The sequence below is a fragment of the Dendrobates tinctorius genome, unplaced genomic scaffold (genome assembly GCF_039654945.1).
Source record: "Dendrobates tinctorius isolate UK_male_01 unplaced genomic scaffold, ASM3965494v1 ptg000116l, whole genome shotgun sequence".
Taxonomy (NCBI): domain Eukaryota; kingdom Metazoa; phylum Chordata; class Amphibia; order Anura; family Dendrobatidae; genus Dendrobates; species Dendrobates tinctorius.
The window spans coordinates 18,185,808-18,200,753 of NW_027361784.1; the positions used below are offsets into that span (position 1 = coordinate 18,185,808).

The 14,946-nt window shown below is 50.2% G+C and overlaps 1 protein-coding gene across 1 annotated transcript in view; it reads right to left on the reverse strand.

Moving 5' to 3' along the window:
* The window catches only part of EIF3H (eukaryotic translation initiation factor 3 subunit H), a 155,413-nt gene that overhangs the window by 34,349 nt on the left and 106,118 nt on the right, over positions 1–14,946 (reverse strand). The window lies entirely within an intron of this gene.

The following is a 14,946-nucleotide window of genomic DNA, read 5'->3' on the forward strand; positions in this document are numbered from 1 at the left end:
GCCTGGCAGCAGCTTTCTCCGCTGTCACACACCAACACCAAACCCTATCCACACATATTGTACTTTAAATTGCTGAACGCTTGAGCTTTTTTTAACTAAGATCCCGCACCCCTAGCTATCAGCTGCGGAGGTGGCCAGAAGGACATCGTGTACAGAGCCGGAGCAGCACAGCGCCGTACACAGCTTACTGGCCACCGCTGATACCCGCGGCACATCCCTCACCTTTCTGATAATGATGACCTGTTGGTGAGATACCAAGATCCGTTCTGATATTGATGCCTATCCCAGGAAGAAGTCATCAGTATTGTAGCACTGGAAACCCCCTTTAATATAGGATTTAACTATGACTTTGTATTATTTCACCCATCATTGAGGAGAGATTTCGGAAGCTAAATGCACCTGAATTCTGCCATCATTTCCATGATTGCATCATATTTATTTTATGTTCTAGACACTTTCTGCAACAGCCCCCAATGCTGTGCATGTCGTGTCCGCCCCCTTCACATCTTACAGCAAGTATCTGCTCCATCGCCGAGTAGAGAGCAATCAAAAAGCTCATCTAAGCTGTGAATGAAAAGCTTTGTCTGATATTAACAGGTCGCAGCGGTGAAGCAGGAAACCCGAGCTAGCGAGACGGAAATGGGAGAAAAAAATGAAAGCCCTTGTTTGATTCAGATCTATATGTATGGCAATATTGTTCGGCGAGCGGCTCGGGAAGGTTTTCGCCTTCTTTATGGCAGTTCTGGTTTGGCAGAAGTCAGAGCTCCAATCACTTGGGCATCTGGTTTTGTTTTTCCCTAATCCTCCCACACGGTTTAGATTTGTAAGTCGCCGGAGGCAGCGAGCGCAGTATCTCAGATCCGTATCGCCAAGATGTCCGTTCACGTAAGTGAAGCAGAATTGGGTCCAACTATGTGCCCAGATAAACTCATGCGGACACTGAAGATACGGCTGTCGGTGAGGCGAAGCCAAACAATCGCCCACTTATCCACAGACAAGCAAGACATTTTTAGGATTTCAACAGTGCAGCATAAATTCAAGACATCGAGGGAAAAAAATAACCCACCTGACAGGACGCGCCACGCGAGGGAGCCCCCCTCCGGCGTGAGGAGGCGCCACGCGAGGGAGCCCCCCTCCGGCGTGAGGACGCGCCAACGCGAGGGAGCCCCCCTCGCGCGTGAGGACGCGCCAACGCGAGGGAGCCCCCCTCGCGCGTGAGGACGCGCCAACGCGAGGGAGCCCCCCTCCGGCGTGAGGACGCGCCAACGCGAGGGAGCCCCCCTCCGGCGTGAGGACGCGCCAACGCGAGGGAGCCCCCCTCCGGCGTGAGGACGCGCCAACGCGAGGGAGCCCCCCTCCGGCGTGAGGACGCGCCAACGCGAGGGAGCCCCCCTCCGGCGTGAGGACGCGCCAACGCGAGGGAGCCCCCCTCCGGCGTGAGGACGCGCCAACGCGAGGGAGCCCCCCTCCGGCGTGAGGACGCGCCAACGCGAGGGAGCCCCCCTCCGGCGTGAGGACGCGCCAACGCGAGGGAGCCCCCCTCCGGCGTGAGGACGCGCCAACGCGAGGGAGCCCCCCTCCGGCGTGAGGACGCGCCAACGCGAGGGAGCCCCCCTCCGGCGTGAGGACGCGCCAACGCGAGGGAGCCCCCCTCCGGCGTGAGGACGCGCCAACGCGAGGGAGCCCCCCTCCGGCGTGAGGACGCGCCAACGCGAGGGAGCCCCCCTCCGGCGTGAGGACGCGCCAACGCGAGGGAGCCCCCCTCCGGCGTGAGGACGCGCCAACGCGAGGGAGCCCCCCTCCGGCGTGAGGACGCGCCAACGCGAGGGAGCCCCCCTCCGGCGTGAGGACGCGCCAACGCGAGGGAGCCCCCCTCCGGCGTGAGGACGCGCCAACGCGAGGGAGCCCCCCTCCGGCGTGAGGACGCGCCAACGCGAGGGAGCCCCCCTCCGGCGTGAGGACGCGCCAACGCGAGGGAGCCCCCCTCCGGCGTGAGGACGCGCCAACGCGAGGGAGCCCTCCTCCGGCGTGAGGAGGCGCCACGCGAGGGAGCCCCCCTCCGGCGTGAGGAGGCGCCACGCGAGGGAGCCCCCCTCCGGCGTGAGGAGGCGCCACGCGAGGGAGCCCCCCTCCGGCGTGAGGACGCGCCAACGCGAGGGAGCCCTCCTCCGGCGTGAGGACGCGCCACGCGAGGGAGCCCCCCTCCGGCGTGAGGAGGCGCCACGCGAGGGAGCCCCCCTCCGGCGTGAGGAGGCGCCACGCGAGGGAGCCCCCCTCCGGCGTGAGGAGGCGCCACGCGAGGGAGCCCCCCTCCGGCGTGAGGACGCGCCAACGCGAGGGAGCCCTCCTCCGGCGTGAGGACGCGCCAACGCGAGGGAGCCCCCCTCCGGCGTGAGGACGCGCCAACGCGAGGGAGCCCCCCTCCGGCGTGAGGACGCGCCAACGCGAGGGAGCCCCCCTCCGGCGTGAGGACGCGCCAACGCGAGGGAGCCCTCCTCCGGCGTGAGGACGCGCCAACGCGAGGGAGCCCTCCTCCGGCGTGAGGACGCGCCAACGCGAGGGAGCCCTCCTCCGGCGTGAGGACGCGCCAACGCGAGGGAGCCCTCCTCCGGCGTGAGGACGCGCCAACGCGAGGGAGCCCTCCTCCGGCGTGAGGACACGCTATCAGAAAGCAGCACCTCTGATTTAAGAAAAGAATTTCACTCTTCACTGAAAGTATAAGAATGTGCCCCCTTTAAAAAAAAACAAAAAAACAAACACTTTGGAAAGTAAGGAAAAGTCACGGAACCATGTAATGCCAACCTAGTAATACAAGGGTGACTCCAGTCAGCTCTGACTTACAGAGGGGTGATGCGAGTGTGGAAATAACAGACCTATCCATACCACCTAAATAGGCATATAGACATTGGCCGTATTCAATAAAACAGTATTTCTCAGGGCTTGTGCACATGACCGGATTTTCGGTCCGAACGCGAACTGACAAAACATCGGATCGCACTCGGACCAATGTTCTTCTAAGATTAATTTTCTTTCATTGGATAGTCAGTCCTAGAAAAAATTTGCAGCATTCTGAAATTAGATTAGATTATCAGTTCGCACTCAGCCATGAAGGTCAATGAGCCCATGGAAAGCATTAGACTGCACTCGGACGACATTTGACGGCCATCTGATTTTCATGGACTTACACAATGGAGACTTCCCCCCCCCCCCTTCCCTCATCTTCTCATCTGAGAAAAACTGGATCATACTGTGATCAAACTCTGATCAGAGTGTGATTTACATTCTATCCCTATTCTCTCGGCAGAAAGGATATATGCTGGTGTGACCCTAGGCTTATACACAGATACGCACCAATTTATCAAAACTGGGGCTGTTCACCTCAGCGTTGCGGAGGAGGTAAGATGGAGTCAGAGGGGCCCGATTCATAAAGAGGGGAAGAATCACGCTCATCTTAAAAAGCAGCGTTCACCTCTGCGTGCCAAATCTTACGGTATGCCACAGCTGGTCATGAATTAGAAGAGCTGGTTTTGCCACACCACGTACGGCACCAACTCTGCCCATTTTAGGAAATGATCATAAATGGTAAAAATCACAAAAACATTTTGCAGCGATTTTACCCTAGATTTCTGGAGTAATAATTTGATGACTCAGGCCATCAATTTTTAAAGGGGTTGTCGACCACTACTAGGACAACCGCTTCTCATTCCCCACAATAAAATAAAAAAAAAAAGCTTATACTCTGCTCCCGTGCTGGCGCCGTTTCTGCGGTGTCAGCACTCGCGCTCCCAGGGCTCTCGTGCGGTTGCGTGACACGCGGTGCCCGGCACCCAATCAGTGCTGGCGTCACTGTCCCCGCCTTTGGACAAATTGAATATGAAGAGGAAAGTCCGACCTGCAGCTCATCTCTGACTTAAACTCGACAGAAAGCGGGGACAGTGACACCAGCGCTGATTGGGCGCCGGCCACCGCGTGTCAAGCAACTGCGCGAGAGCCCTGGTACCGCGAGTGCCGACACCACAGGAACGGCGCTGGCACCGGAGTCAATTAAATGCTTTTATTTTATTGTGGTGAATGAGAAGGGGTTGTCCTAGTGTTTTTCAGGCTGTCTAATAATGAAGCGAATAGGAGCTGATCTGCAGTACCTGGCAGCGACTACAGCACAGAGTGTGGCGCTGTGATACACTATTCCTTGCTCTGTTTACATCCGACAGCCACAAAGCTGGTAACAGTTGATCGATGGGTGCCGGACCCCTGCCCGTCTTATACTAATGATCAATCCTCAATATAAAAATCTATGGGAAACCCCTTTAAAGTCAAATCACCATGAAATACGCCGCTTTCATACGGCTCACTTTCAAAATTTACTTACAAAAGTTTTTCATTTGTTTTTGTTGTATTTCAAAGTGACTGCCCTTTTTTTTTATTATTTTTATGGCTGCTGAATATAATCATTACAATTTAGAGTGCTTGCTGTTCATTTCAGTGTCACGTGATAAAAACATTAAAAAAGACAAAAAAAAACCCCCCGCACAACTCAAACTCCTAGTCCACCGATAAAGCAATGTTTTCCTGGACGGGATAATTACGTGGCTGCGGATCACCGAAGCGGCTAATGTTACCGGCAAGATATGTTTCATCGAGGAACTAAAATAATCTTATGGGTTTGGGTCGGCACAAAAAAAAAACAGGATTGTGATGCGACTCGAGTCCGGACATTCAGTGAGGTCGTTGAGAGTCCAGCATGTATAAGAGCTTACATACACCGCCGGATTCCGGCAAGTACATCCTGACTTGTAAAACTGAGCCGATAGACTGATGAAGGCCATGATGTGTCATTTTATGCCCGCGACTTCATAAGCAGAGGTTATACTGCTCCAGTGTGTGTACGACAAAAAAAAAAAAAAAAAAAAATACGCATACTTCTGGAATAAGATGGCGTAAAAATGGCACCCTATGGTGGTAGAAGGGGAATCATCATCAGTGATGAGCGAACGTGCTCTGATAACGGGTTATCCGCAGTCTTCGGCGTGCTCGAAAAATATGTTCGAGCCCCCACGGCTGCATGTCTCATGGCTGTTCCGAGAGCTGCAACTCATGCAGGGATTGTCTACTTGTTCGGTAATTATTCGAGCACGCCGAAGACACTCGGTTAGCACATGAGCAAGCTCAGATAACACCTTCTCCCAGCACGTTCGCTCATCGCTAATCATAGAGCAATCATCTGACCATTGCAAGTAGTCTTACTTGGCCTAGGTGCTCATGGAGGTTTTTGAGGAATCTGATTTGATCATTCAAGTAATAACTGCTCGAAAGATATTTCTATTTCTAACGCTTTGTGCGCACAGAGGTTTTCGAGCAGAAACTGGCCACGTGCACACTATTTCAGGTGGATTCCACCCGCTCTCTTAATAAAGATACAGTAAAAAAAAACACTGCGAAGTTGATCACAAAATCAGCTGGTGGAGCGGCATCAGGTAGAAAGCCACCAACTTTTTCCTGAAGCAACTTCCTGAACCTCTTCAAAACCAGTTGAGAAAATGAACCTTAAAAACTCCAAGTGCACATGCCCTACACAGGGCTGCGATGTTGGGAAGCCAGACCTCCCACTCCAACTCCACAGCACCGGCCCCAAGAGTCACTTTTTGCTCTGGTTGCTCCTGAGCTTCTCTTTTACAGGGCACCATTATGGTCACCATGTGGTAGTGATGCAACTTTATCCAGGGTCACCATGTGGCCCCTGCTGATACGATATATAAACGCACTCCTGTCCTCCTCACCACTCCAAGTCCCCAGGAAACAAATGCCAACCCTTTAGTACTCCATGTGATACAAAAAGTATATGGTGCAGAGAGAAGTAACGCAGGAGAAGACAAGACAAGAAGTGGACTAGCAAGTGTTGCTACAACCCTAAAGGTGGTAAGCGCTAGATATCAATAATTAGATGGAAATAAAATGAATGGAAGTGACCGGGACAATATATTGTGCGCATGAAAAAAAAAAATAATCATCTCTGTACATAGGATTGTCCTGGTAATGACGCGCTCGGGATTTCCTGGTTATCTCCAAACTCGGGCTCCACGTCTCCTCCTGAGAAGGGATGACATGAAAAATAAAATCCTCCAAATAAAGACAATTCATATTTTTCCTCCAGTTTTTTTTTTTTTTGCTGCAGGAAATGCTTATAGACACTTAGGAGACTGAAACAATCCCACGCAAAGTTATCAGCAGCGAGGTTAATCCATTTTTAATGATAAGAGGCACATCTGCTCAAGGCATTAAGATACATCCGAGCAGATTCGCTGAAAACAAGGGGAAATCGGCATTCTGTGTGCAGCTCTGGTGCCGAGACGCAGAGGCAGGAGGATATGGAAGGACGTTGAGCGATCTGCAGGAAATGACTGTCTGGGATGTCACAGCAGAAACCTCTGATGCCCCTGTAGAAACCTCCGATGCCCCCGCCAGCCCCTTATATAGTCCCATGTAGGATTCTCGTACCGTCCTGTAATCTGCAGGTGGCATCTAGACGCCATCTATGACTGCAGATTTCTGTGCATCATCAATTCTACTTACACGTCCAAAGCCTTTGTTGAATTACATCAATCAGCAAGCAGGGCCGCTACTGTCAGGGTGCAAGGCATGTCCAAATTCTGGGGGCCACACCGATGCCTAACAGAATTTGCACTTTACTTTTCTTGCTGAAAATTCAGACACTTATTTGAGCGAAATATTTGTCAGAAGTATGAGGCTGATGCCAGGATTTCTTCTTTGGATTCGCAATTTGCACCGTCGTGAATCCTCGGGCTCATTAGCCCCAACACGAAAAGCGGCCCAAGAATTGACAAATGTCTTCTTCTTTCTTCCCGTGATGGAGTACTACAGGCAGGATTCATTCTCAGCGCAAATTTCAGTGCAGAAAAAGCATCACAGTAAGGGCTCATTCAGTCGTCGACCTTTCCCATAAAGCTGTCCTTGTTTTTCTCGTATAGAAATCATACCCATTATAGTCTATGGAGTAGCTGACATGTCCGTGTATTTTTGCAAACCAAAATCACACAGACGCTGTACCATTTTGATCCGTGACTCGGATTAAGCTCACCAATTCAAATCTAAGGGTCTGAAAAAAAAAATAACTCATCACTTACTGTAGATGCCATCCGTGTTTCATAGACTATGATAGAAGCTGGAGAAACCTCCATCAGCCTTATTATTCATCTAAGAAAAACTGATGGAACTTGACCAAATTCTGAAGGTAAAAACCGTCACTGACCAAACCCTGATGAAACGCGAACCATTTTTTTTTATTTGAGAAAAATCACTTACGAAATGAGGACAAATGTGATTAGACCCTAATGCTCATATTGGAATTTTTTCTTTAAAGTCATTCTAGAACACATGCACGTATACACGTCTTAAGGTTGGATTTTGGTGCAAATTTCGCAGAGAACTTACAAAAATGGGCTACATTGTCTGAGTGGGCACCTGCTCTCCTGTCGAGACTGCGTCAGTAAGGACCCATTGGAAATCTGTAGGGTTCTGACCAGGAGCTATGAAGGATCAGTGAAAGCTAGAGTTGAGCGAAACGGGTCGAAAAAATTCAAAAGTCGCCGACTTTTGGCAAAGTCGGGTTTCATGAAACGAAACCCGACCCTAGGATGAGGTCGGCCACGAGGTCGGCGACTTACGCGCCAAAGTCGCGTTTCAAAAGTTTGTTTTGCGCTCTTTTTCAGCCAATCAGGATCCACGGACACTGTGGGCAACGTGATGACATAGGCACGGGTCACCACCATCTTTCAGAAGGGCATGCAAGTGATTGGCTTGCTTTGGTGGGCGTCACAGGGGGTATAAAAGGGCGTGCACGCCGACCGCCATCTTACTTCTGCCGATCTTAGTATAGGGAGAGGTTGCTGCTGATTCTGTAGGGAGAGCGTTAGGCAGGGAAGAAGACAAAAAAACTACTTCTGCTGCTAGCGATTTGGCCTGCACAACACACCAGTCACTGTGTGTGCAGTGCAAGGGGAGGCTATATAGTGGTGTATCAGTGGTGTTGGTTGTTGGGCTGCCTTTTAAGGCTTCCTGACAGGCTGGCATTGCTGTTTACCCACTGCTCCGCAAACTGCTTTTTTAAAAGCAATCCAATCTCCCTTATCCTCTAGTCACTTTGGTCACAGCTGTGCCATCGAGCCTGTCACATAGCGCTCAGATATCAGTGGGCCTCACACAATCCAAAAGTGTCCACTGTCCACAAGTGTGTGCAGAAATTCAAAATCTCCATTGTCCTCTAGTCACTTTTGTCACAGCAGTGCCATCGAGCCTGTCACATAGCGCTCAGATATCAGTGGGCCTCACACAATCCAAAAGTGTCCAGTGTCCAAAAGTGTGTGCAGATATTCAAAATCTCCCTTATCCTCTAGTCACTTTTGTCACAGCAGTGCCATCGAGCCTGTCACATAGCGCTCAGATATCAGTGGGCCTCACACAATCCAAAAGTGTCCAGTGTCCAAAAGTGTGTGAAGAGATTCAAAATCTCCCTTATCCTCTAGTCACTTTTGTCACAGCAGTGCCATCGAGCCTGTCACATAGCGCTCAGATATCAGTGGGCCTCACACAATCCAAAAGTGTCCAGTGTCCAAAAGTGTGTGCAGATATTCAAAATCTCCCTTATCCTCTAGTCACTTTTGTCACAGCAGTGCCATCGAGCCTGTCACATAGCGCTCAGATATCAGTGGGCCTCACACAATCCAAAAGTGTCCAGTGTCCAAAAGTGTGTGCAGAAATTCAAAATCTCCCCTGTCCTATAGACACCTTGTACCTTGTTTTACATTACTATATAGTTTGTTGGATTTTGTCTACATTTCTACCAAAAATGAGGAAGGCTGGTGGAAGAGGCCGTGGAATTGGGCGGGGGTTGGCAGCTGGTAATGATGGTGTTGGTGGTGGATCTGATGGTAGTGGCAAGAGCAAAATAGGACCGAATGCAGGAGGTGCTGACCCTGCGTCATCGTCTGGCTCCATAAGGCCTCGAACGCTTAGTTTTCTAGGAGTTGGCAAACCGCTTTTAAAGCCAGAGCATCAGGAAAAAGTTTTGTCTTACATTGCTGACTCAGCCTCCAGCTCTATCGCCTCCTCTTCTTCAGTTGTAAAAAGTAAAAGCACTGAGTCGTCATTGGAGGCTCATGTTCATGAACCACACCTTTCCTTGTGTCCTTCACCCCAACCAAGATTGAAGGATGACGCAAGCCATACTACTGATTACTCCATGGAGCTGTTTTCACATACCATGCCTGGATTATCAAGTCAAATGGTGAATTACCCAGGCCAAGATGAATCTGACATGGAGTGCACTGATGCACAGCCGCTGATGGATTATTCTGCTGGTACATTCACTCAGAGCACTACATTGTCCTCGCAGTGTACAGAGCCAGATTCTGACCCTGATGAGACTCAGGTGCCCCTTCCCGCACACTATACCACCATACACGGTGACATAGAGGAAGGTGCACATGACATAGAAGAGGAGGTGATGGATGACCCAGTTGTTGACCCAGATTGGCATCCATTGGGGGAAGAGGGTGCTGCTTCCAATAGCTCAGATAAGGAGCATCCACAGCAGACATCGACATCGCAACAGCTGTTATCTGGCAGGCCCGGAGCACTCCAAAGACAGGTTCCAAACATCAAAAGAGTTGCTGGACAGCTTGTCCAGAGGGTCAAAAGATCACAGCGTGCTAGGCCGCAAAATGTCTGCCAAAGTAGGAAGAGTGCAGTGTTGCACTTTTTTGACCAAAATCCTCATGATCAGGCCAAGGTTATCTGTAAGAAGTGCGCAAAGACCTTTAGCCGAGGGAAAAATCTGAAAAATTTGAATACCAGTTGCATGCTTAGACATTTAACCAGCATGCACTTGCAAGCGTGGACACAACACTAAACCTCAAGTGCCACATGTGCAACTGATCACAACGAAGGTAGTCAGCAACGCTACATTGTTTCCCCCACTGTAAGCCCACCGGTTAGCACAGCAGCAAACGTTGAGGTGTCGTTGCAAGACCACAGCAGTCAGGGAATCCCACTGTTATATCAACGAAAGACTGATTCTAGGCCATCAGAAAGAACACCAACTCCATCACCATCATCAACCCTCTCTCAGTCCGCCCTGTCCACCGCTACTTCCACCATATGCAGCTCTCAAGTCCAGCTCACCCTCCCAGACACTATGAGTAGGTCAAGAAAGTACTCAGTCTCTCATCCGCATACACTGGGTTTGAACGCCCACATTGCCAAACTAATCTCGTTTGAGATGATGCCCTTTCGGTTGGTGGAAAGCACAGCTTTCCGCGAACTCATGGCCTATGCAGTACCACGCTATGACCTACCCAGTCGCCACTTCTCTCGCAAAGCCATCCCAGCCCTCCACCATCATGTGAAAGACCGCATTGTCCATGCACTCAAGCAGTCAGTGAGCGGAAAGGTGCACCTCACAACTGATGCATGGTCAGGGCCGTTACGTGTCCTTCAATGCGCACTGGGTTAATGTGGTGGATGCAGGGTCCACAGGGGACAGCGGTGGTGGGACAGTGCTGCCTAGCCCACGGTATAGGAAACAGTTGGCTGTAGGCATTCGACCCTCCTCCTCCAGAAGCGAAAGCTCGTCCACAGAGCGCAGTCGTACGAGCACTCCATCTGCAGCTGCCACTGTTGCACACGATGTGTCCCCCTATCGAGCAGCTAGTGGAAAGCGTCAGCAGGCTGTGTTGCAGATGATGTGTTTGGGCAACAGACACACCGCCGAGGTGCTGGCCGAGTACTTGAAGCGACAAACTGAGTCATGGCTGGGCAGTGTACATCTTGAGGCAGGCAAGGTAGTTAGTGATAACGGCCGTAATTTTGTGGCAGCCATAGCCCTTTCAAAACTCAGCCACATACCTTGCTTGGCTCACACCTTGAACCTGGTGTAGTGCTTCCTCAAAAATTATCCGGAGTTAACAGCCCTGCTCCAGAAGGTGCGAAGACTGTGCGCGCACATCCGCCGGTCGCCTGTACACTCCGTTCGTATGCAGAAGCTGCAGCGATTGCTCCACCTTCCCAACCACCGCCTCATTATCGACATTGCAACAAGGTGGAACTCCACCCTGCACATGGTGGAGCGGCTGTGCGAGCAGAGGCAGGCCATAATGCATTTGTGGGAGGATACACGGCCAGGCACTTTGAGAGCAGACATGGAGTTGACAGGTGTGCAGTGGTCGAAGCTGAAAGACCTTTGTAAAGTCCTTCAGTGTTTTGAGGAATGCACACGGCTGGTAAGCGCAGACGACGCCATCCTAAGCATGAGCATCCCACTTATGCGTCTGCTCATGCAAACTTTGACGCACCTTAAGGAGCAGGCGTCTGCAGCCAATGTTGATGAGGAGGAAGAGGAGGAGGGAATCCTTGATGACATTCAGCCATTGTCTGCTCAGGGACCTCTTCTGGACGAGGTGGAGGAAGAAGAGGAGGAGGAGGAGGAGGATGATGATGGGGATGATTACTTAGGGGAGGAGGATGCATCTCGTGGGGCAAGTGAAAATGTTGGCGTGGCAAGGTCTGGTACAGGGTTTGTGCGTGACTGGAGGGATGTGGATTTGCCAGAAAGTGCTCCTCCACCCAGCACTCGCAGTGCATCATTGACACCGGGAACATTGGCCCACATGTCAGATTATGCCTTGCGGATCCTAAAAAGGGACCCCCGCATTGCCAAAATGATGAACGATGACGACTACTGGTTGGCCAGCATCCTGGATCCACGCTATAAAGGCAAATTACAAAACACCATATTAGACCACAGGAGAACCGTGATCTAATATTGGCTAATAAACAAGCAACTCTGGTAAATCGGTTGCTTGAGGCATTCCCAGCACACAGCAGCGGTGATGGTTCTCACACGAGCCGTATGGGCCGGGGGCAGCTTGGCAGAGGTGTTCGTGGTGCACACAGCAGAAGTGGCGTTGGAGACAGGGGTTTCATGACAATGTTGTGGACTGATTTTTCAAATACCGCTCACACAACTGGTAATACTGCATCGATGGAAAGTGACAGGAGACAGCAGTTGTCAACTATGGTTACAAACTACTTTTCCTCCCATATCGATGTTCTCCCACACAGGTCATTCCCCTTTGACTATTGGGCCGCTAAACTGGACACCTGGCCTGAATTGGCACAATATGCCTTACCGGAGCTCGCTTGCCCAGCTGCAAGTGTGCTATCGGAAAGAGTCTTCAGTGCAGCTGGATCAATCCTGACAGAAAAAAGGACCCGTCTGTCAACCCAAAATGTGGATGATCTAACCTTCATTAAAATGAACCACGCATGGGTTTCCAAGGATTTTGTCCCACCTTCCCCTGATGACACATAGGGTGACAGAAAAATGGCTTGCTTTGGTCCACCTCTTCCTGGTACTTCACCTATTTCGCCTTTTGCATCAGCTGAATGTCCAACATCAACATATGCCACTTTCTAAAACTCCCTAACTGTGCTGCCTCCCCCCCCATGGCCGGGGTCACCACCTACCGCACGACACCGTGCGAGTGCCGTTGCCCTGGACAGGTGGGTAAGCCGACTCTTGGGCGCGGGCACTGGCACAGGGTCCCTCATAGTGAAATCAAGTGTCTCTGACGGTGGTGGTGCACACCCGCCGTCAGACACACCGCTGTACTATGAGGGGCCCAGTGCCAGTACCGACGCCCACGAGTGGGCCCCCCTTGCTTGGGCAGGGCCCCAGCATTTGCAATCTTTACCTCTCCCTGCTCCTCCGCTGTGTAATCTGGGCCGTCAAATCCATACTGTGCCTGACACCGTCTGAGCCTGCCTCCTGAGACATATATTTTGAATGTGTACGCTATCCATACATGTTATCCAGGGATACGGTACCCTTTCTAACCTTTGTGCAATCACGTGCAATCCATACTGGGCCTAACACCGTCTGAGCCTGCCTCCTGAGACATATATTTTGAATGTGTACGCTATCCATACATGTTATCCAGGGATACGGTACCCTTTCTAACCTTTGTGCAATCACATGCAATCCATACTGGGCCTAACACCGTCTGAGCCTGCCTCATGCTGTATAGACCTATATTTTGAATGTGTACGCTATCCATACATGTTATCCAGGGATACGGTACCCTTTCTAACCTTTGTGCAATCACGTGCAATCCGTACTGGGCCTAACACCGTCTGAGCCTGCCTCATGCTGTATAGACATATATTTTGAATGTAATACTTAGGAGGAAGAACATGAGAGCACGCAATAAGTTCCATATAGAAAAAATATAAATTTTTTATTATTATTATTAAATAGTTTACAAAAGATGGATAAAACAAGATGTGCTCATAAACAATATGGACCATAAATCCCATGTACCGACCAAATCCCCTCCAGATGGAAAACCAGGTGAGAATATGCTGACGGCCTCAAATCATGTCCAGGAACTAGAAATCGCCCCAGCAAATGTAGAAACCACAAATCACAATAGCGGTAACTGGTATTACCAGTATCAATACACGCTAACAGCAGAGATCAAAGTGCTGGTGGACATGATAGATGACCATCAGAAAAAAGCCACCCCAGCTGATGTAAAATAAATAGCCATGGAGATAAAGGCTAGTAATACAAATGCCAAAAATACACTGCCAATAGTATCAAAGAGCGCTAGTAGAGGCTAGTAATACAAATGCCAAAAATACACTGCCAATAGTATCAAAGAAAGCTGGTAGTGGTACAAAGTCAAATAAATGACAACTCACCAGGGAGGGGAAACGGGGGGGGTCCAGTAGTGGGGCCTCCGACGCGCGTTTCGCGACGTCCCCCGCCGCTTTATCAAGGAGGAAAGTGAGTAGGAAGATCCCGGTAGGGCCTTCAAATAGCCCCTGACCCCGGTCACATGACCGGCGTCAGCCAATCAAAATGGCCTAAGCGGCGCATGCGCCGTGGTGTCCGCAGGTCCTGTGCTGCAGCCCGGCGTCCACACACTGCGCATGCGTCGGAAACCGAGGCATAGCGCACTGTGTAAAGGGACGCCGACCGCAGCATGGAGCAGCACACAGCACGGCGATGCGCACAGCCATATAACGATTGAACTAGGACACAGTGTATGTAATCCCTGATCCAAGATTCCCCAACAAGGGGCCAGGATGACATAAGGATAAGTCCCATAATATCAGGAGCAAACATGCTGTATGAAAGTCCTGAAAAATACTATAGACAATGATCCACAAATAGCCCCCCCATCCGATAATATGTATATAATATCGTACATTATATGCCAAATCCTGTGGTTGTCCGTTCCCCTTTCCCCTTTCCCCTTTTCTGACCCCTGTTCATTTACAACATCTCACTTTATGTGAGACTTTCTTTTCTTCTTTGACCCAACCTGAATGAATTGTAACATGGTTTCCCCAGTCTCTCTTTTTTAAGTCCCGCAGGACTCTATATTTCCTATGTTTTCCCTTAGTGGTTGTTTTTAATCTATTTTCTTCCCAATCTTATTGTTTTTAATTTTGAGATATGTGTTTTGTTATTTTCAGTATCATCTTATATGTCCCGGTTTTGCCTACAAGTAGCCCTATATACTGGATCTGATTCTCCTTTATCTACAATCAAGAACATCCATTTAGGGGTTGAACAACATCGAAATTGCTGTTTATTTGAATTTTCTGCTGTATATTGTTGTATTTCACTCTTTATGTATTAATGATCTTCTGTGCACTCCTTATAATTAATATAATGTACGATATTATATACATATTATCGGATGGGGGGGCTATTTGTGGATCATTGTCTATAGTATTTTTCAGGACTTTCATACAGCATGTTTGCTCCTGATATTATGGGACTTATCCTTATGTCATCCTGGCCCCTTGTTGGGGAATCTTGGATCAGGGATTACATACACTGTGTCCTAGTTCAATCGTTAT